We start from the raw sequence: 24383 nt of genomic DNA, 5'->3' as shown, positions 1-24383 counted from the left end.
GTGTGTGTGTGTGTGTGTGTGTGTTAGTGCTTCTGTGACTTAAGAAAGCCTTTTCTACTCTAAGGTCATGAAAATAGTCTCATATTTATTGCTCGAAACTTTGTAGTTTTGCCTTTACATTTCAAACTTTAGTCTCTATAGAATTGATTTTTGTGTTTCATGCAAGGAAGGGATTCTATTTCATTTTTTTCCATATGAATTTCCAATGCCCTCTAGCATCATCTATTGGAAGAATATGTATTCTCCACTGATGTATTGTGCTTCCTCCATCATAAATCATGTCCTTACATGCATTGGTCTGTTTTTGAACTCATGAGTCTATTCTGTTTATCTATTTAGCAATCCTTATATCAATACCATACAGCCTTACTCATGTAGGTTTATAATAAGCCTTGATGTATGGTAGTCAAGTTCTCATACCTTGTTGTGTTTCTTCAAGAGTGTCTTGGCTCTTTGTGGCTTTTTTTATACCTTTATAAAAATTTTACAAATAACTTGTCAAGTTCAGTAAAGATCTAAAGGCAAACAATAATAAACTTACTGAGGTTCAAGTTAATTATTGATAAAAATATATGGAGTTATTTTAAAAATCTATTTTTGAATATGTAAAACATGTAACACAGTACAAAATTCAAAAAGTGCAAAAGGACATGGAGTGAAAAATCTCTCTCTTATCCGTCTTCTTACCATTGTTTCCCTCCCCAGAGGCCACCACATTTTTTTTGTTTCTGGTTTCTTGATTATTTTAAGTTAGAGTCCATAAGGTGTTTTTCTAGAACCCACCAGAAGACACCTATCATGGATTAAATACTAAAATTTGAGAAACTTTGGCTAGTGAAGATGGCTATTTTCCGCCTTAATATTAAGAGGCAGTGGGGTATAATGAAAGAGCACTCCTTTGAACCAGATCATTTAATAAGCTCTTGACCCTTAGACAAATCTCCCATATGCTGAGGTTTCCTGGCTCTTGGTCCTGGGCAACCTTCTGTTTCCTGTCTGTACTTTCTTCCTAGGTGATTCCATCAATTCCCTTGGCTGTGAAATACCTTCTGTGTGCTGATGGTACATAATGTGTCAATGATCTCCAACTCATCCTTCTATTCTGACCTCTAGATTTTTATATTTAACTTACTGTCCACTTGAATATTGCATAGTGATCTCAAACTTAATATATCAAAAATAGAAATCTCGATTTTTGTTGGTGTTGTTGGTCTTCTTATCCCAATAAATGGTAACACCAATTACCTAGTTGCTGGGATCATCCTTGACTTACCATTTTTCCTTATCTTGATACCCAGCCCATTATCAGATTCTTTTACTTCCAAAATATATCTAACATTCATCTACCTTTCTCTGCCTCCATTGTCATCAACTTACTATAGGTTATTATAATTTATTTTCTATTTATAATACTTTTCTAACTATTGTTCCCGTTAAGTCCAATTTCTATACAGGAGTCAGAGTGATCTTACAAAAAATCTAAATTTAAAACTTTCAGTATCTTTTCTTTGCACTTATGCCATGCATGTTATGATAAAACTTTTGGCTTTTTGGTTCAGCCGGGCAGATCTGGTCCTATCCTATCTACCTCTTTCACTATCTAAGACTAATACTCCCACTGTCCAGTTACACTCTAATTACCTTGGCTTTTTGCCAGATTCTTGCAAGACCACTAGAAGGCCTTTTCATCCACTGTTTTCTCTGACCCTGGCTTCTTACTTGAATCATCTTATATCTTTTATATCTGTTTAAATGTCACTTCCTTAAAGACTATCCTATCTAAAATAAATGCTCCTTCCTTCATTGTCTATTATTTCTGCTAGAAAATAAACTCCTTGAGGGTAAAGTTTTGTCAGTTTTTTGTCCTCCAGTATATCCCAGTGCATGGCACATGGTAGGCAACAAATAAATATTAGGCAGGCGGGGCACCACTGCCAACCCTTTTGTGTTGTGGAACTCCCAGGTTTCCATTGGAACACTTGGTTCATAAGTGACATTTGACCATGTAACATCAGATCAAATGAGGGAACCAGTGTCAATCTATGTTATTAAAATTAGAAAACATCAATTTTTAAATTAAAGTAATTTGAATAAAAGTTTATTTTTTTCCTTGTACCCCAAAGGATCATCTTAATAAGCACTTAATAAGTCTACCTCCTGGCATGTGCACACCCCTCTTTGGAATATGCATTGAGGCAGAATCGAGTTCTTTGTCTTTTTTCAGATTATCTTCAAATTTCATATATCACTGAAAGGCACTTGAATGAGAAAACAGATACTGAGAACAAGTATAACCAGTGTAACACAGACTTCTTATACTGTATATTATGCCCTTCTAAAACTAAATATATGCTCAGAAATCCATACCTCAGTCTTCCTTCATTTCAGAGCTTTAGGAACTAAATTAAAGACTTCATAGAATATGGATATTGTTTAACTGGACAAAAGAAGATTTTTTAATTTCAATTTTATTTGGAAGAAAATATTTTTGTAGGGATGGAGATCTATGACTAAAGGTATATTAACATTTCTTATTAAAGAAGAGGATTCTTTGGTAACTTTAAAAAATAATATATTTCATTTTGGAAAAGTTATTCAGATTGGTTTAAATAGCAGTAAAATTATTTTTAAAGTTTGGAAATTGGATCTTTTCATATCCAATTGCCAGTGACTGATATAATGAATCTTTTAAAATCACTATGCTGTATCTTGGAGCATGAGACTACATATAGATTTCTTATGTATATATAGAATCCTTACCCCTTGAAATCACTGAAAAAGTACCTTTTGAAGCATGCAGCTGGCCTGGCTTGTGGATTTCACTTTTTTTCTATTGGGGGCACTAGTTTATTCCTGAGATAAGGATTTGTTTGTTTGTTTGTTTGTTTAAAGACTCAAATACCTAGTATCAAAGGTAAAACTAAAAGTAGGTTTTTTCCCTCACTCTCTTCTTCTTTACAAAATACACAGATTCCCTAGTTAAGAATGAAACAAACGCAAACCACCTCTTACCTCAGGAATAGAAAGGAGAAATAAGTAAGACCCTAGCCCAGAAACAGACAGTAAGGGTTAAAATTCTTACCACCCTGGGCAGGGTATAACACACTCATGATAAGCGTGGTGGGGGCTTGTCCAGTAGCCTGCAAGTCCCTATGGAATATATGGCTAGATGTGTCAGATCAGGGCAGGAATAGCAGTTCCATCAGTGAGTTCCAGCAGGTGTAACAGAAGTAGCATAAATCTGAATGTATGTTGGCTCACAGCAGACTGCCCTATAGATGAAGCCAGAGGCTCTCTTTTAAGGGATGTTCTGGATGAGTCATAACTGTTAACAAGAATGCTAGACTACACATGCACAAATAATTCACCAATCCTGTCAGAGAACATCACAGAAATCCAGTCTCAGGTACTAACAGCATTAGTACCTAAATTCGCATTATTGCCCTGTAATAAAATCGCGTCATCTTGCTTACAGCCTAGGACCTACTGGCTTTGGCTCATTTAGAAGTCATTGCAAGGTAGCATTTGCTTGAGCAGTTTAGGCCTTACAGAAGGAGATTTTCCTGAGGTTCCCTACCAGTACAACAAACTAAGGAAAGGAGAAAGCAGATTGGAGTGAGATGGACTTTTGTATATGATTTTAGCCCAGTTTGTTGGTTTAATTTTGATGTAAGGGCCTAGCCACGTTGCCTAGGATTGGAATCTATTTTGTCCAAGTCTCTCTCCTTGTCTTGCATAATCTTATGTGCTGCTGTTCCCCCTCTCTCAGCCCCTTTGCTAAGTAGTAATTACCCTCCATCTGCTTTATTTTCATTATCGTTGTTTTAGAGTTCTTAATTTTCCTATATTGAAAGGATACTAAAGATCTTGAGCCAATCATTATTTTTTGCTCTTAACAGTTGCAGACCCTCTCTTCATACAGTCCTTTAAAAAAGTAGCCAAAATAAAAACTGTTAAATTCTTATTTCAGAGTTTTGAATAGTAGTGAATTTTTTTATTTAAAAAATGAATTTAAGAAACTGATCATGCTTTAAAAGACGTTAAATTTTCTTTTGGTCCCCAGATTTGGTTAACTCATATTTTTCAGTTCATTGCAACCAAAATATTTATCTCAGCTGTGATTAAAATTAAAATTTGTCTTATTATATTAATAGGTAAAAATTAGTTCTAGCCTGTAAAAATACTACAATATAATAAATAATATTTTTTATGCCAGTAGGGAGCTAAGAGGGAATTTAATAACATTTGCATATTTTCTCTTCAAATAGTAAGATTTCTATGTTTTGTTTGTAAGCAATAAATTTGTATATATAGTCATAGGTATTCATGCTGTGAAGAGGTTTTTTAATGTAACTCAGCTGATCAAAGGGCTAAACGATCTGACCTTAGTGATTTAAGCTATTAAATTAAGATAACCTTTTGCATATACAAAGTCCTGTTATAGCAGATACTGGTACAACAAGGTGTTGTAACAATTTTAAAAATATGCTTTCATATCTCGACATGATTTGATGGTCCTAGTAATAGATGTGGTGTGGAGATCCAGTAGCCAAAATATATTTTAGATTTTATATTACTGATTCTTTAGAACAACATTAAAATAACTTCCCTCAAAAGATTTTAAAATTGGATATCATATTATTTAAATAAATTCTTGTATAAATTCTATTATTTACCTTCTTCATGGAGAAATCCAGTGTCCTTAAGAATACAATCCTAAAATAAAGTTGTTACATGTTAGAGAAAGGCAGAATGATAGTGTTGTTATGGCAACTCAAATGGGGGAAAATGAAAACAGCACAAATAAACTGCATCCTGTTGTCATAGCAACCATAGTTGTGAAAATGATTAAAGCTGGTCTAGAAAGGATGAATTGCAGCTTTAGTCCATTGAAAGTAAATAAATAGTATAAGAAAAGACAGGGGGTATTGGTTTTAAACAAAAGTTAAATCCCTCTGGTGCCACAAGTTGCTAGTACCACTGCATATAGACAGATCTCTGTCCTTTCTATTTATATTTCAATTCAGTTTTATTGCCTCAGATCATAATGATGGTATGAAGGAAAGATAAATGTAATAACTAGATGAAAAGCTTATGAATAAAGATTTTTTGTTAGCAAATTTAGAAAAAAATTGAAATTGCAAAATTTTAACTGAAAATGGCTTTTAAAGAACAGTACAATGTATTCCTTTTCTCCTCTTTCCTCCCTCCGCCCCATTTCTCACCCAGTGCTTTATTTTTCTTTTCCATAACCTCTTTCTGTATCATTTTTGTCTTAAGTGTTGAACTGCAACTTAAACACCTAATGTCATGGTAGTTTGTGAAAGCATCAAGTGCAGCAGGTGAACAGATGGATTTAATGATAAATGATAAGCATCCAGTAGATGTGAAGAAATTTATTTTAGCTGTATCATTTAAACTTTCTCTGTAATCACAGCTTCTTAATTGTTATTTTTAAATACCATTATTTCTTTTCCAAATTCTACTTGCCCACCAAAGCAAAATATTTCATCCCAGTGGAGTGGAGACATGTTAGGAATAAACCTGATGAAAGCCGTGGTCTTTGTTCAGCATCTGGCGGCTTGCACAGGTTTTTGTGGTAATGGAATCGGCAGCTCTGTATTAAAGAGTATTGATCTACTGCTTGGTAGGTACTGTGTAAAAGAAGTATCTCAGTAACAATGTATTAAAGTGGTTTAAGAGCAGTTTATGTTACAAATGGGGTCGGGGCAGATAGAGTTCTGCAAGACTGAACACATGCTATAAATATCCATAAGGCAGAGGGGTTTATCTAAAAACTGTGGTGGTGAAATTCCATAATTTCTTCCACACTTAATTGCAAAGAATTGAACCCTATCAGAGCACGAGTACACTAATGCCATTACCTTTTGCCCTTTAGTAGAGGTTTTTGTATTTAATATTCTTGTGTTGTAGTTGAAAACTGTGGTGTGAATATGTCAGTTATGAGAGATAATATTGACTGACCATAAGAACAGTGTTGAATATTTTTGGTCAACATCCAGATATTAATGTTGATTTGTTTAAATATAAGTTGATTTTCATAAATAGGCTCTTCACTTTAAACGTTGCCCAATTTTTCCTAATTAAAATCTGTCCTTTCATAAAGGCATAGGGAGGAAACTTCTTTTTAAAAAGCAGAAAAAGATGAGGGAAGAGAAAGGAGAATTAGAGGTTTTTTGATTTTTTGTTTGTATCGACAGAATTGTAAAATACTTATCCCTTTCTACTGTTACTTAGTAGAAATAGGTCTTATCTGACTCATTGATCAGGCAAACTTGAGCTATGCAATAGTTCAAATACCCAACAGACACCTCAAAATTCCATTACAAGTTAGCTAATATTTTGTAAAGGAGTTTGAAAATGAAAGCTGACCATTAGTGGCTGTATCCGGTTTTGCCTAGATGTTGTAGCAGCACCACTGGGATATAACAATGCATGGATTTGAATCTCTCTTCTAACTTACATTGGAACAGGAGTTTTTAAGGCTAGTTTGTAAATCTAAAAACTCTTACATTAAAATTTGATGCACTGGTTTTTAGATGGGTGTCTAAAAGTGGGCAGTATCATCAGGTTGTGCATTTGAGATTTACTAGTTTGCATCTTGGCTTGTGATAAATTGTATTGTAAGATCTGGTACTTTATTTTCTTATAAGAAAAAATTTGTTAGATATACTCATCACTCCCTACTTCACAATTTCTTGTCACATTCACTTGCTTCAGAAATAATTTGTTTTGGATTTTTCTTGTGAATATGTAACTCTTAATACTGATATCCTGAGAGAAAGGAGAATTTATCTAACCCGAATAATAACCACACCATCACAGAAAATGTCCTCACAACATACCAAGCAATCAAATAGTCAATAAACCTTTTCTGTTAAATTCCATAAACTGGATGGGGAGAGTAGATAATGTTTATTTTTTGTTACTTACCAGGGAACATGACACTTGATCTTTGAAATGGTTATTTGTTTCATATATTGTAGCTGCCGATCAGCCAGTCATTTGCAAATAGTGAAGTAAACTGCACTGCTGAAAATGAGTTTCTTCTCTGTTGGTCTGTGGTGCCCAGGAAGTCAGCTGTAATATGGTTCCATTTATTTATGTAGGCATTTATTCTCTTTCTAATGAGCAAGTAATTTTCTTTTCTCTACTCCTACACAAAAGTTAAATTAAGGAGTACCCAAGAGAGCTGGGATACTTGGTTTGCAGTTGTTGAAATACTGTTTGATATCAGGGGATCCTTTCATGAGCAGTTTCCTTCTCAGTTAAGAAGAAAGCTCCAAATAGCTCTCCCTTTTAAACTCATTGTTAGAGCAGACACATCTGTAGAGAGGGGAATGATCCACAAGTCTGGCGTGAGGATTGTCTCTTCTCCACTCACCTCCCAATCAAAGGATTTTACTCTGTGGCTTCTTTTGCTCTTTCTGCCTGTATAGAGAGGGACAAGACCTCTGATCGCTCATGTGGCAGCCAGCCTGCCTTAATATGTGGATTCTTAACAAGACACCTCTGTTGAGTCACAGCAACTGCTGTGTAAATCTATACTGGGGAAAAAAGTGTTGCAAATGTCTTTCATCAAAATGGAAGATTGCTTCAACTTCTGTTTACTCTTCTAATTACAATGAAGCTTTCTTTTATTTTCTCCCTCTCTTGTCCTTACCCTCCCTTTTGCTCCCTTTTTCTCTCCTCCCTCCCTCTTTCAGAAATACATAAAGCGTAAACCTCCCAATGAGCACTGTGATCATTTGAAATTTGTGTATAGGCCAAACCCACATCATCAAATATTGTATAACTCCTCAGCTTGTTGCCTATTTATTTCAAATAATTTTTAATGCAGTAAATCCTAGGGCAATAAAAGAATTTGGAGAGTTCCTTAGAGCTTATTGCAATGGAATTTGACTTGATTTTAATAAAATGAAATTCCAGTATAACTAAAGAATTTTTTTGTGGCACGATTTAAAAGGTCTTTAAGTACAGGTATAGGAGACTGAGTTTGTAAAACTTAATCTGAGATAATTGCAGTTTTACTCTTAACCAAGTAAATGAGAACTTCAAAAATATAGGTATTCTTTTTACTTAGCATAAGATGATTTTTAATAATGGAGCAAAGAAAATGTAACTGAACATCCTTACTTTTTGTTCTGTTATAGGGAGAATAAAGATACCACCTGGCTGTATGCATAAATTTGTTTACTACGTTGGTTGATTTCCTGTAGATGGGTATTAAAAATGACTTTTTTGGTACAAAAAACATGTGGCATCAAGGTATTATTATGATGCCCTGCTGTCTGCTAATGTTGACTATTTTTTTTGTTTTAAGAAAATTGTTCTTATTCTTTCAAATTCAATCTTATAGTAAAATCAGTCATAGACCAAATATTTAGAACTTCTTATGTAGATACAAATAAAAATAAAACACAAGTATTTGGTAATTAAGAAAACCAGAATGTCAATTTTAGAAAAATTTGGTCAGTCTTGTACTCTGTAGTTCTTATCTCAAGCCAGGGACTTTTAAGACCTTTGCTTTCTGTACTGAAGCAGAACAGTGAAAATGTTTCTATAGAAAGTTATGAAAAAAAGTCTGTGTATTAATTTGCTTTGGGTCATTCTAGTCTCTCTGGTAAATTCATAATTAGGAAGGCCTTTTTAAGACTGTGCTCTAGTCTCACAGGTACGCAGCTAATCCATATCTGGTAAATCTAAATTCATATGTGAGGAGGCTGTGGTTTTTTTTTTTAAAGCATATTATTTACACAATTCACTGGAATGACTCCTTTGGAAGTTGGGTGGCTCTCTTATGTAATTACGTACTTAGTAACCCTGCGCTACACAGCAGCAGAAATTCAAGTAAGAATAATTTACTGCTTATGCATAGTTATTAGAATTTTAAAGCATTTGTTTGTTCAAAATTCTAGTTTATCAGAGTGTTATATTTGACTAATTGCATACTTAATAAATAATAATGAGAAAAGTTTATTTTAGAAAGCAGCCAAATTTGGATTTTAACTATTCTAAATAAGCATCAGGAGCAGCTTCCTCCTCTCTCCCTTCACCTTATTGTTTAAAGGGGTTTAGATTTTGTGGTGAAACTAATAATTCTATAAAAAATCGTATTAGAAGTGTTATAGATAGATGTAAATCACAGAATTGTGGAATTATATTACTACAAGACACTGTTAGAAATATTTTAATCTACTCAGTTTTACCAGTGAAGAAGCTGAATTATGTAAAATTTAAGTGAACTGCTCAAGATCTTACAGTTGTTTTGAGGATGAGTGTGCACAAGAACCTGGTGTCTTAACACCTGGATTAGTGTCATATCTTCTCACAGTTGTCATGATAATTTCACCAGGGATTTCTTGAACTTCTGCTATGTGTACAACAGTGAGGTAGGCATCCTGAGATTATTATAAGAATAGTGTGGGTTTATATGGTCTAACAATAATGATATTGAACTAGTAATATTTTACATTTTCATTGATTTATGTAGTGTTTGCCAACATTTATAAATGTTAACCTGTGGTGGCTAAATCTTTAAATCTAATTTTTCTGCTAGATTTCAATCTCCTGAAAGGCAGAGACTCATTTAGTTCTCATAAAGTTAATCCAGTTTTATTTTGGAAAGCTTAAATTTAAAAAAATATATATATATTTTTTAGCATTGATGGCAATGTTGGAATAAGCATAGCTTCCCATGGTGTCTACCTTGGGGATAATACTCATTTTAGAATTATATGTCTGTCTTCAAGTTCTTTTGGTATCAGTAACAGATTGCTTCATTCTTCCCTTAAGCAAGAAGGGGCAACTATATTAAGGGTTCAGAGATAGTTCATAGAACTAAAGGGATCGAAGTGTATGTAGTCAGACACTACGAAGACATAGAGCTAGGCATTGGAACACCCCTAAGACTGAAAGCAGCCACCCTTGCATTCCTGGGATAAATCTTACTTGGTCATTGTGTATAATCCTTTTTATATGTTACTGGATTTTATTCGCTAGTATTTGTTTAGGAATTTTGCCTGTATATTGATAAGGAGTATTGGTCTGTTATCTCTATTCCACTATTGAGTTTCTCCAATGAGTTTTAAAATTTCCATTTTTTTCCAGTTGTTTTACTTCCATTTGATTGTTCTTTATATCTGCCATTTCTTTGCTGACACTTCCTATGTTTCCATCTTTTTCAGGCGTGTTTGCCCTTAGTTATTGGAACCTTTTTTTATACTAGTTACTTTTAAGTCTTTGTCTCTAAAGTTAATTCCATCATCTGTGTCAGTTTAGTATTGGCATCTGCTGATGTGAGTTGAAATATCTCCCTTCCTCCTTTTATGTATGCCAAGTAATATATGGGTTCTATCCTGGACATTTTTAATATATAGAACTGAGTTTTATTTAAATTATGTTGAAAATGTTGATGTTTTTGTTTTATCGGGCTCTCAATCCAGTAGAGTTCAGCCTACAAGTTCAAATAGCTTTTTGTGGGGTTGTGATTTCAATGTCTATTCCATTTTTAAAGCCTTTGCAGTGCTACTGAAATTGTTCCATGTACGTGCCACTCAGTGACCAGTCCGGGATCTAGATGGTACTCTGGTAGTTCAGTTCTCAAAGACTGTGGCTTGCTGTTTTGGGTCATATTCACATCTGGGAAGCTTGTAGGTGAGCGCAGAAGTTCACAAACCACCTTGTGGGCTTGCTTTCCTGAGCTCCTCTTTCTCCACAGTCTCCCTAGTACTTTCTAGTCCCCTGGGACTCTCCATTTTCAGTCCTCCAGCCAGACAGCTGGGGCTTTATTTAACATTTTCTACCTGAATATGTTACTGCATCTGGGGCTAATGGATGGGAGGATAGAGAGAGAAAAAAAAAAGCAATGAGATTTCACATCAGCATTTTAGGATCACAATTCCTCTGATCAAAGAGAGTTACTTCAGTTTTAGGCTCCTGTGGGCCAAGGCTTCTACTGCGGCTTTCATCATGGGATTCTTGGAAGGAATAAAGAAAATTTTAAGAATGAAAAATGGAAGATTTTCACTATTTGAGAGTTAGGATACCCCTTCTATATTCCTAGGCCAGAACTAGAGGGCTTCTCTTGAATCTCTCTTTGCCTACACTAATATCTACTTTTGGTTTTTATGCTGCAGTCTAGGCTGGTGGATACTGAAATAAATTTTATTTACTTATTTTTTTTTAGCGCCTACAGCACCTAGTCTTCCTAGGTGGCCTCCTATCCAAGTACTAACCAGGCCCAACCCTGCTTAGCTTCCGAGATCAGATGGGATCGATCGGGCTTGTTTAGGGTGGCATGGCTGTAGACAGAAATAATTTTTTTTAAAATGGTAAATTTATTGTTGGTTCAGTGCTGTGTTGAAGTCTTCTTCACCAGTCCACCTACTGCTGTTCACTTTTCAGTGTCCTCAGATAGCTGCACCATGCTCTGTCCATTTTTTAGTAGTTGCATTCAGTGGTAGACAGAGAAGTGACTGTGCTTAAGTCCATCTTAACTAGAACCAGAACCCCTTCTAGGTATCTTTTCTACACCAATTTATAGCTCATTAACAAAATACTCTGCAAGTTTAGTCCTTTGAAATTTGTTTGTACTTGCTTGGGCCCATTTTAAGCTCTATTTTGGTAAGTGTAGCAAGTGTGCTTGAAGACAATTGCAGTTGTTGGGTACAGTGTTCTAGATAAGTCCTTAAGTCAAGTCCATTAATTGTGCTCTTCACTTGTTTGCTTATTCTGTCAAATAGCTAAGAGAGGGGTGTTAACACCTTAGACTGCGGTTGTAGATTTGTTCTCTCTTTGTTATTTTGAAATTTTATTAGTACGTCATACCCTTTTAAGGTCGTTCTTGATGAGTTGACCTCTTTATTATTATGAAAGTCCCTCTTTATCCCTGTTTAATATTCCTTGTTCATTAATGTAGCCATTTTCACTTTTTTATGATAACTCTATGACATCTTTTCAAGCTTTACTTTTAATTTATCTGTGTACATTTATCTATAGCTGTGTCTTGCTTTTTAATTCAGTCTAACAATCTGTCTTCCAGTGTTTGAACTTATACTGTACGATAGAAATGTGTTAGCCACAGATGCTAATCAAGTATATATTTTTAAATTTTCTTATCAAAAAAGTAAAAAGAAACTGTTGAATTTTTTAAGTGCTTTTTTAAAAGCCAGTGTATTTAAGTATCATTTTAACATGTAATCTGTATAAAGTTATTAAGATACTTTATTTTATTTGTATTGTCTTCAAAATCCAATGTGACTTTATAGTTTAACACATCTCAGTTTGGACCAGCATGCTTAGTAGCCACATGTGGCTAGTGGTCACTATATTAAAAAATGTAGATTTAGACCATTTATATTTAGTCGTTACTGGTATGGTTAAGTTGAAATATACCATTTTACTATGTGTTTCTATTTGTCCCAACTGTTCTCTTTTGTTTTAAATTTGCCTGCTCTCTCTTGAATTATTTTTTAGTATTCCGCTTTATCCCCTCTGTTGGCTTATTAAGTACTTTTGTTTTATTTAGTGGTTGCCCTAGAGAGTTCAATATGTATTTAAAAATATTTATTGGGGTAAAATTTACATAACATAAAATTAACCAATTTAAAGTGAACGATTTAGTGGCATTTAGTACATTGACAATGTTGTACAATCACCACCTCTATCTAGTTCCAAAACATTTCCATTACTTCAAATAAAACTTATTTATTAAACAATTTCAGTCCATTCCCTTCTCCCCCCAGGCTCTGTCAATCACCAATCTACATTCATCTATCCTGGATATTTTATATATAAATAGAATCATACAATACATGATCTTCTGTGTCTCGCTTCTTTCCCTTTCACTTCTTTCACTTGAGGTTCATCAGTAGCTTGTATCAGTATTTAATTAATTTTTATGGCCAATAAATATGCCATTGTGTGTATATACTACAATTTGTTTATTCTTTTGTTGGTGAACAGTGAAGCTGTTTCTACCTTTTGGTTTTAGTGAATAAGGTTGCCGTGAATGTGTGTATGTGTATTTGTTTGAGTACCTGTTTTCATTTCTTTTAGGAGTGTACTCAGGAGTGGAGTTGCTAGAGGAGGTCACATGTTTATGTTTAACTTTTTGAGGAACTGTCAAGCTGTTTTCTATAGTTACTGAACCTTTTTGTATTCCCACTAGCAATGTATGAGGGTTCCATTTTCTCCACATCCTTACCACAACTTATTTTCTGTTTTTGTTTTGCTTTTTAAAATTGTAGCTTCAAAAGCTGTTGAGACTAGATAAGACATTGGTGATAAAACTCCTTTTGGTCGATCTGGCTGTCCTGACATACACTTCTCTCCTGAGATATCCGGATGGCTCTGGTAATTTTTAAACAGTTGTCGTCCTAGTGAGTGTGATGGTAACCTCCTTGTGGTTTTGATTTGCATTTCCCTAATGTCTACTGAAGTTGAGCACCCTTTTTTACGTGCTTATTGTCCATTTGTGAGTCTTCTTTGGAGAAATGTCTATTCAAATCCTTTGTCCATTTTTTAAGGTGGTTTGTCATGTCATTGAGTTGTAAAAGTTCTTCATGTATTCTAGATATGAGACCCTTATCAGGTACATGATTTGCAAAACAATATGTACCTTTAACTTATCACAGTCTTCCTTAAAATAATATTTTACTTCACATATAATGTACTTCCATTTCCTCTTTTTATCTTGTTATTTTCATGTGTTTTATTTCCAAATATATTATAAATATCAATTTAGTATTATTTTTGCTTAAATTGTTATTTTTAAAGTAAGTTTTAATATGAGAAATATTTTTTAAATGTTTACTCACCTATCTATATTTCTGGCACTTTTCATATTTTTGTACAATTATCTCTAGTGTCATTTTTTTTGTGACATATTTTCCAAATATATTTTATGCTTCCTCCCAACCTTCTCCTCATGATTTTTTTAATGGAGTACCAGTTATACATATGTTGGACCACTTGATTATTTCTTCTAGGTCACTGAGGTATTGTTCATTTTTTTCCAGCCTTTTTCATTTTAGTGCTTTATTTTGCATATTGCTATTTTTCCAAGTTCACTGATCTTTTCTTCTACTGTGTTTAATCAGCTGTTACTGTCACCTGTTAAAATGATCATTTCAGACTGTATTTTTCTTTTCTGGAAGTTTTATTTCATTTATTTTTTATATCCTACAGTTCTCTTTACTATGTTCATGTTATAATAGCTATTTTAATGTTTTGGTGTGCTAATTTCATCACTGTCATTTCTGGATCTGCTTCTGTTGACTGATAGTCCTTCCCCCTGATTATGAGTCACGTTTTACTGCTTTTTATCAAGTAATTTTAGATTTAGACATTGTGTTACATTATTCCATATTTGTATTTTATTATCTTTTTAAAGGAATCTTGTGTTTTTTCAGCCAACAGTTAAGTTTCTTGCAGATCACCTTGATGCTGTTGTGGCTTGATTTTAAGCTTTATTCGAGTAGGTTTAGTGTAAGCTTTCTGGAGCTTCTACTGAATGTCCCAAGTGTTAAATTCTACAATCTGGCTGGTCAGAACAGAAAAGTTCTCCAGCTCTGTATGGGTTCTAGGAGTCGTTGAGCTTATAGCTTCCTCATGGGTCTTTGCCTGGCCTTTGTAGAGTTTCACCCTGTACAAACAGAACTTAGTGTTCAGGAGCAGACTTAAGGGGCCTCATGTTCAGATATCTGGAGCTTTTTTTCTGCATAAGTCTCTAATATTCTGCCTCACCAGTCTAGTCTCTTTATCCTCCCCAAATTCTGTTCTGTTTTCTCAATAAGTGGTCCCATTTTGCTCTGTTTAGATTCTTGTTTCTTATGCCACAGACTGGAAGGTTCCTCAGGGTATAAAACTAGGACAATTTTGAAGGCCATGCCGGGTTTATAGTCTGGCATTGCATGGTGTCAATGTCTTCAAATATACGTTTCAGATATTTTGTCTAGTTTTCTTGTCTTATGATGGGAGGGCAAGTTTGATACCAGCTACTCCTTTATGGTAGAAGCTGAAGTCTAATGTTCTTCTTTTACTTAGAGTTTCCATTTTATTTAATTTTAAGGTACTGGAATTCCTCACTTTGTATGGTTCTGATGTGTATAAACTTTAATTACTAAAGTTTAAATACCATCAGTCTCCCAAAACATGGTTCTGATTTTAGTTACTATAGTATATTAACTGTGAGTGATTTTTGTTAAGTACACTTCATTGAAAGCTCTCCCATCAGCATATCACTATGTGAAAAACAGATGCACATTATGATCAGTCACTTTTTTCAGTCTTTTGGTGATTTAGTCACATTAAGTTATGCACAGAAAACATGGTGTGTGGTTATGTTGTCTCCTCTCCTAGTATTAAGTCCATGTGACAGATGAAGCAAAGTAAAATGATAATACTTTGATTGAAATTTGAGGTGAGATTAAATGGAATCATAGAAGAAATAGCTGACCATAGAAATGTTGGTACTGATACTATTTGATAGATTCTAGATATGCAGCAGAGAACTTAGTGAAGGTGAATTTATTAACATAAATGAGGAAAAACGGTTGTGACAAAAAAGACAAAGATATCCCAGAGGAAAAATGTCACATTAAAGTCAAAAAATTTTACAGTAAAGGAACTCCTAAAGATATTTCACAGCATTGAAAGTGCAAATGATAAAGATGATTCAAACTTAGAATGACGGTTTGCCAAGGCATAGAAAAGATGCTTTTTTTGTATGTTTGCAGAGATTCTTGACTCTATGGCTTGATGATTTTCATCAGTTTTAAAAAAAATTTTGGTATCTTTTTAATGGTTTCTTTTGCCCCATTTTCTCTCTTTTTCTTCTAGGAGTCTAAATACACATACACTTACTTTCCACTGTGTCATTTATATCTTTTACATTCTTTTCAGCATTTTTCTATCCTTTTATCTGTTTTCAATTCAGTGATTTTCTACTCACCTATCTTCCTGTTTACTAATTCTCACTTGCTCTGTTTCTAATCTGACCTCAAACGAATCTAAAGAATTCTTAATTTCATCTTTCATATTTATTTAATTATAGGATTTCTATGTTATATACTTTTTATCTTCACTTTTTCACCTATTTTCTTGACTATCTTAAACATGGTTATTTTATAAAGCCTATGTCTAAAAATTCTAATACTTATCACTGTGGGGTTTTTTTGTGTGTTAAAATATATATTACATAAAATTTATCATCTTAATAATTTTAAGTGTATAGTCTAGCTTTATATTCACATTGTTGTGCAGCCAATCTCCAGAACTTTTTCATCGTGCAAAGCTGAAATTCTGTACACATTATACTCCCCATTTTTCTTGCCCCTGCTGTCCCCCCCACTAGCTACTGGCAGCCACTATTCTTTCTGAATTTGATTACTTCTGGTACCTCATATAAGTGGAATAATACAGTATTTGTCTTTTGTGAGTTGCTTATTTAATTTAACATAATACTCTCAAGGTTTATTCATATTGTAGCATATGTTAGAATTTCTTTCCTTTTTAAGGCTGAATAATGTTCCATTGTATTTATATACTATACTGCATTTTATTTATCCATTCATTCCTCAGTAGACACTTTTCACCTTTTGGCTATTTGGGTGTCTGTTTTTATTGTTTCTGTTTTCTAGTTTTGGGTCATTTGATCCCTTTTCCTTGAATTCTTAATAATTTTTTATTGCAATTTTTTATGAAAATGGTAGAGACTCTAGATGCCATCTGTCTCCCTTCAGAGAGAGTTTAATATTCTTTTCATGGTACATCTCCTTGGTTTGATTGAGGCTGCTCTATTTCTGGTGCCCTTCCATGATATCAACTGAAAAAACAAAACAAAACAGGGCACCTTGTTATTAATGAACTCTGTACTCTTATTTTTCTCACCTTAGCACCACAGGATTGCTGAAATACACTTTAAACTTAATTTTTTAGCATCTGACTCTGCATGCAAAACCTAAGAGTTAGCAGATGCCTCAGATTTACCACAATATATTTTCCTCCTGCCCAGGATTTTGGCCCCTAAAGTCTTGGTGCCTAAACTTCTCTGATACCTTCAAATAGTTTTATATATTTTATTCATCTTTTATTGTTATCTTTTTCTGCATGAAATTTAGTCTGCTAACAATTATACACCATAGCAAAAAGCAAAATCCCAATATATATTTTTATTAATTAATTTTTCACATTATTTTTAAACATTCTAAGCTCACAGAAATGTTGTAAGTAAAATGCAGATAACATTTTTTCCATAAATTATTTGAGAGTAAGTTACTGTATGATGGCTCATCATTCCTGACTTCTTTGATATGTGTTTCTTACAAACAATAACATTCTCCTATGTAACCCAGTAACAGTCATCAAAAATAAGAAAATTAATATTGACATACAACTGCCAACTAATCCATAGACCCCATTCAGATTTTTCTAGCAGTCCCAATGAATGTCCTTTGTAGCAAAAGGACCTAGTCCAGAATCACATTTTGCATTTTGTTGTCATGTCTCATTAGTCTCCTTCAGTCTGGGACAGTTCTTCAGTCTTTCCTTGACTTTCATGACATTGACATTTTTGAGGATTACAAGCCAGTTATTTTGTAGATTGTTTTTCAGTTTGGGTTTTTCTAATATATCTTTGGCAGGAATATCTCAGAGGTGATGCTCTGTTTTTTGTATTGCATTCTATTAGGTACCATGTGATTTTAATTTGTTTCATTATTGGCAGTATTAATGCTGATCACTTGATTAAGATGTCAGTCATGTTTTTCCACTTTAAAGTTACTGTTTTCTCCTTGTAATAAGTATTATGTGGGGAGATTTTTTGAGACTATTCAAGTATCATATTCCTCATCAAACCAGTTTATTCTTTACATCACTAGTAGAGTCATGGATTTTTATTTTATTCAGAGGCTTATTAGTTATCTTTTGCTGCAAACCAAAATACCACAAATTTAGTGGCTTATAGTAACATAAGACACATATTTATTATCTCACAGTTTCTTTGAGTCAGGAGTCTGGGCATGGCTACCTGGGTCCTGTGCTTCAAGATCTCTCACAAGGCTATAATGAAGATATTGGCTAGGGTTGAAGTCTCATTTGAAGGTTTGACTGGGTAAATCCACTTCCAAGTTTACATATTTTTTCGGCAGATTTCCTCTTCCTCAAGGGCTATTGGACTTAGAGCCTCAATTCCTAAGGGCTGGCTCTTGGCTGGAGGCCACACTCAGTTCTTTGCCACATGGACCTCTCTTGTATGCTGCTTGCTTCATAAAAGCATGCAGGAGAAGAAGGCAATAGAGTATTAGCAAGTTGGAAGTCATAATGTAATATAACCTAGAAGCAAAGTACTAGGCTGTCTCACACTCAAGGGGACAGGATTACAATAGGGTTATGAATACCAAGAGGTGGGACACATTGGGGAGCATGTTAAGAGAAGACTTTGCCTGCCACAGTTATAATCCATTATTATCATTATTTAATTTGGTATTAAGTTTGTCCCAGATTTAGTCTTTGAGAGCCTTTCACATCGGCCCATGTGTCATCTTGCCATGTTTCCACAAGATATTCTAAGCTCATCTTAAATTTTCCCTGCCAGAGCCCTGGAGAATCAGCCACCGTTCTATGGAACCTTGGTATTTTTAGTGGAGAGTGATATTTAGAATCATTAAATGTACTCATTGCTCTTACAGTGTTGCTGTTACTGGGTTTTTTTTCATTGATAGAGTTATGTTTGTGTGTATGTGTGTACATCATTTACCTAGAGAGTTCTGTCTTTATATATACTGAAACTATGCTAGGCTGCTTCCCCTTCAGGGATGCCTTTCTCACACCACTTGCATTCTTAAAGCCTGTATTGGGCCACTGTAGCCTCTTCTGTCACTCAACTTGTTGCCTACTTAGCCTATACTCACTTACTGGCTGTTGAATTGTTCAGGTAAGAAAGGAGATGAGGGAAGAGGAATCAATTAAATGTTATTTAAAAAAAACAAACAAACAAACCTCGCTAGTATTTTTACAGGAAATACTTTTAACCTAGTGCATTACAACCTACACAAAAGCCACTTGTTCCCACATCTATGTCATCTTTACAGGTTTATACCCAGGCTTTATGCCATATTTTTACTCACATATTAGAAGTTTATTATTATATCACATTCATGATTTCTGAGCTTATCTAGCCCCTCCACCCCAACCAGGTAGTTTTCAATTTACCTGTGTCTGTCATTGCTACCACCATTCTTCCAGTCATTCAGGTTTGAAATCTTGGAATTATTTCTGACTCATCCTCTTTCTTTCCTTACAGTCAGTCATTAAGTCCTGTTAATCCTCCTTTTGATGTAAGTTTGTCTTCTCCATGGCCATTACTTTGATGATTACAACAGTCTGTTGGGTGGGATTCCTTTCCTTTAGTTTTTGTAGTCAGCCCAGTACCCCTTACTACCTTCGCCTCCCCATTTCTTAATAAATGAGGTAACTCCAGTCTGACTTTTTAAGTGCCATTTGTATGTAGCACTGTCCTAAGCCATTGGAATATCTAGTTTTGAAACTCATCTTTACTGCTATAGGTACTCATCAACTTTTAGTAATCTGTTTAACCTCTCTGGATCTTATTTACTTTATTAGATTGTTTTACAGGTGAACAAGAAAATGAATTGTGATAGCTTTATCATGAACCGTCCAATCTAGTAAGATTAGTCACAGGAAAGGAACCAATGTTATTTTATCAGTATTCTCACAATTTCATAAGCAAAAAATGCTTTCTTCTTCTCTTTGATATATAGCTCTCACTGGTCTCTCACCATTAAGTTCACATTTATTGAGCATCTACTATGACCAAATACTGGAGATTAAAAAAAAAAAAAAGGTAAGACATGACTCATAACTCTGAGGAATGTATATAGCAAATGCACAATTTATATACAGTAACAAGTGCTTCAATAAAATTAAAGCCTGTGTCTGAACTTCTAAAAAATTATAAATTTTAACTAAACTTATATAGCAGCTATTGTCTAACACAATTTAATACATTATAGTATTTTTCCTTATTACTATTTGTATTAGTTAATTTGTCTCCCTAATAGAGTATAAACTACTTGAGAACAGGTCTTTATAGCAAGTCTGCATTTTGGGAGACAAACATATGGAGTCTTATTTTGCCATTGCCATTTAGTCATTGTAACTTTTCTGAACTTGAGTTTACTCTCCTGTTAAAGTGAAAATACTAATAACTCTTTGACAAGGTTGTAATGATTAAGTGAAATAATGTATTTCAAGGATCTAGCACACTATCTGGAAAATAATTTATGCCTGATCAATTTTGGTTCTCTTCTCCTTGTATTCCACCTTTTTCCATTCTGTAATGAATAATAAATATTTGATTGATGGATATATTGATTCCATGGTCTATAATTCATAATGACTTTACAGAACATTCTGAAATGCAAGTGGCATTCATGGAAGCCTGTTCTTAGTAATGGTGCCACTTTCCACTTTTTTCCTTTGTACGTGAAGTTTTTAGATCTCTTATTTTAATTTTACCACAGCCTTGTGCAGTAAGGCTGGGCAGATATGATTATCCTTTGTGACAGGTGGGAGTTTCATTTTTGGGGTGAACTAAATTGGGATTCCTAAGAGGCAGGCATCGAATTTGTATAGGTAGAGTCTGAATGTATTACATGGCCTATGGAATACTGTAGTTCTCTTGGCCTGAATTTTTTTAGTTGATATAGTAGTGAAAAGGGAATTCTTCTATTCCATGGCTTAAGGATACATAAACTCTCAATGCAGCAATCTTTTTATTGTTGATTATTATAGCTTCTATTACTCCTAGAAGTTGACCAACAGGGACCTGAGTTTAGGAGATTTTGTCATTGAGCTTTCTTACAGTAAATGCTGAGGCCGGCCTTTTGCCTGTAGGGCCCTCTGTCAGTGAAGAGAAACTGTGACTTTTCTCCAGGCAGCCAAGTAGGAAGAGGAGTTAAGGTTTTTAGTGTTCTCTGAAAATTAATTTGTGCTGTTGAACCTGATGGGCACTAGGTACTATATTCTCTTTGAACCCGATGAGCACTAGATACTGTATTCTCCCTGGTGGCCCTTTGTTGCAACATTTCAGTCTCTTTTTCTGATTCTTTATAGTAGTAAAAAAGTTCCAACATTTAAAAAAAATAGCTTGTATGCTTTTAAAAAGCTAGTAAACTCATTCAATTGGGTAACAAACTTCAGTTGTAAGAAATTATTATAGTCTTCAACTTTCTTTGATTTTGCAAAGGAGAGTTAATTGGGAAATGAGCTGAATAAACAAATTTGTGCTTTGTATGGCTGGATTTCTCTAGGATGGGGGTACATATATGATCCAAACTTGGTTATAGCTTTTGAGATTGCATAGGAGAAACATTTAAGGAATTCAGAAGTTCTTTAACAGTTAATGGAAGTTAAATATTTAAACGTGAGAATATTGCTGGATTGCAGCTTAGTTTAGACTCTGCTTTTTTTTTTTTAATTAAAAAATTTTTTAAGTGCAGAAAGAAAACCTTAGAAATTTAAATGTAATTTGCAAGGAGAAACAAAGTTTTACAGCTCAAACGTTAACTAGAAACCTGTATGTGCTTTTTGGGCATTTTAAAGAGGATTGTTTATTACATATTGAAGGACAGATTTAAGTCTTTAATCTGTCAGAAATTAACCAATCGAGATGGCCCCTGAGTATGCAGATACATAAGAATAGTAACTAATATGGCACTACTTTCCACTCTGTTACTTATTGTCTAAATTTCCTTTGATTTTCCCCTTCATTTAGAAAATACTCATGAACATGAGGGTAGAAGGGAAAAAGAAGTAGTAGATGGTATAGCCTATTCCATTAATTTTGTAATTATATATTTTTTTCTCAGTGTTTTTAAGTGACATTTACCAGTATAGGTAAGATTGTTACAATACAAACCAATTTGAAAATTGGTTTTTAAATTGAGCTATAATATATAAAATCTTATGATAATGTGCAAATTTGATTATATTCAAGTGCAATTTTCATACCCACACCAATTGTCTTGTAATAATTGGGAATGCATCCTCTGTGTGGTGTTTGCAAGTTAATGCTATTTTAGATATCACACCAGTATATCTAGTGGCTTTGCTGGATTATGTGGCTTATTATTGATTATAATTTTATTTTGGAATTTTAGTTCAAGGGGATGGGGTAAGCCCTTTCGAATTCTTAGTTCTTAGGAGTTTTGACGAAAGATAGGGATGAGTGAATGAGGAAGAGCATTAGAGTAAGTTACAGTAAGGAAAGTACATACTGCAAAAATAACACAGGATCTAATACAAAATGGAGACAGACATTCGAAAAGGAATGCCTTAAAAACTTACCAAAGAACATTTACAAATACAAATAAAATATGCATATTTTAATAAAAATAGAGATGATCATGCAGCAGGTGGCTTTAGTATGAATGGAAGTATTTGAGCCATCTTCCTCTTGAGAAGGGAATGGGGAGAAATAACAGGCTATTTTCCAATGCCTACTCCATTTTCTTCCACTATTTCCTTTTCCTCTTCTGTATTTTCATTTTCTCTTTTTTGTTTTACTTTTCTTTCTCCCGTTTTTCTCAAATTCAGTCCCTCCTTCGGAATGAGACTTTCTTCTACCCAGCATACACAGAACCAACTGCTTAATAGTACATTGTCTCTCATTAACAATGAGAGAAACTCACAAACAAGTTTCTTTTATGTTAAGGATTTTAAATGTAGAAAAATTTAAGGTTGAGGAAATGTCACTGGAATGTGAAGGATTTTTGTTTCTTTTGTTCATTGTTCTATCCCTAGTGCCTAGAACAGTATCTAGTTAGTACAAGGAAGATTTGCTCAATAAATGCTCGTTGAATAAATTACTAAAACATTAGACTTAGAAATTTTAAATATCATTTACTTAAATTATTTTCGTGAAGAACTTGATGCTTCCAGTGTATAGCAGTAATGTGAGTAGAACAGTGGTTCTCAAGGGGAAGGAAACCTTTTTTATCTTGCTCTTCCTTATTCTCCCTGCTGCCTTCTCATAATATGAGAATGTCTGCTACTGAGAACCACTGAATGAGACTAAAATGAGTATAAATAGTTCTAAGGAGATATAGAAGTAAATGGTAGATGTACATTTGCAAGGTGAAGGGGAGAAGAAAATGACAAAGGTATGTGGGTAAAATGGATATTTGAAAAAAAACATGAAGGTAGTTAGCTAGATTGTTAGGCCAAGTGGAAGGACAGAGAAGGTGAGTTAATGTAGGCAGTGGGGAAAAGTCAGATTAATACCGTACTTGGATTTCATACAGTAAATATAGAAAGCCTTTATGAATTATTGACGGGAGTGATATGATAAAGTGAACACGAGTATTCTATATAGCTGCTGTTTGTAAAATGGATTGCAGCTTGAGGTGAAGAAGCACTGGAAACAGTGACCAAAGTTAGATGACTGTTGTAGGAGTTCAAAGTGGTTTAGCTGTTTTGGTTAGTGTGTTATCCAGTGATACCTTTAGCATGTACCTGTCTTTGAAATCTGATGTCTCCACTATAATGCTTAGGAATGGATGGAGGCAGGAGAAAGAGTTCTGCACTAAGAAGCAATAGGCCAGGATTCTAGTTCCTACTTCTCTACTTTCTAAATTCATGATCATGGAGAAGTACTTAATTTCACCTGGGCATCAATCACCTTAACTATAAAATGAGGAAATAATGACATGAAAGCAGATATCTAGACCAGGTCATTTTTTGGAATCTTTTGCAGGATACTATCCTTATATCAATTATAGGTAGTATGAGTAATGTATACCATATTTTGTTTCCTAATATTAATTTTTACAACTAAAATATTTCAAGAAGAAAAAAAGCCTCATAATGATATTTAATATTTCAAAACTTGTAAAGTTTAGTATTATGTGCGTTAATTGCTATATTTTAAAATATGTATTCTTGTTTTTATATGTGCTATGATCAGGTTTTTAATTTTTTTGGTATTATTAGACTGTAATAGCACCCAAGTTGATGGACAAAACTTCAGCCTGGGATACCTTTAGAGAAACTTGAAGAATATAAAAATTCTTCTAAAAGATAAAAGTGTTTTATAAAGCTCTAGGAGCGATAACACTAATATTGTTTAATTAGTATTACTAGAAATCGTAATTTCTACCTTTTTTTGCTCCCTCCTGAATACACTATATATATATATTTATTTACATTCACACATACTTTTTTATTTAGAAGGTTTGAATACTAGCAGCTTTTGGGGTTCTCTTTTTTTCTCTCTTTCTCTTTTTTCTGTCCTTTGTTGCTGCGTTCCCTTCTGTTTGGGTTGTTTCTTGGGCACAGCT

General features: G+C 34.0%; 1 protein-coding gene and 1 pseudogene across 8 annotated transcripts in view; one reads left to right on the top strand and one right to left on the bottom strand.

Moving 5' to 3' along the window:
• Positions 1–24383, top strand: part of BTRC (beta-transducin repeat containing E3 ubiquitin protein ligase) — a 148571-nt gene that overhangs the window by 22239 nt on the left and 101949 nt on the right. The gene's annotated exons all lie outside the window — the stretch shown is intronic.
• LOC112474134 lies at positions 11210–11332 on the bottom strand (annotated as a pseudogene).

This window comes from Pteropus alecto, unplaced genomic scaffold (genome assembly GCF_000325575.1).
Source record: "Pteropus alecto unplaced genomic scaffold, ASM32557v1 scaffold88, whole genome shotgun sequence".
In the NCBI taxonomy this organism is placed as follows: Eukaryota; Metazoa; Chordata; class Mammalia; order Chiroptera; family Pteropodidae; genus Pteropus; species Pteropus alecto.
The sequence above is the reverse complement of the archived record's forward strand: the minus strand, read 5'-3'. Positions and strand labels throughout refer to the sequence as shown.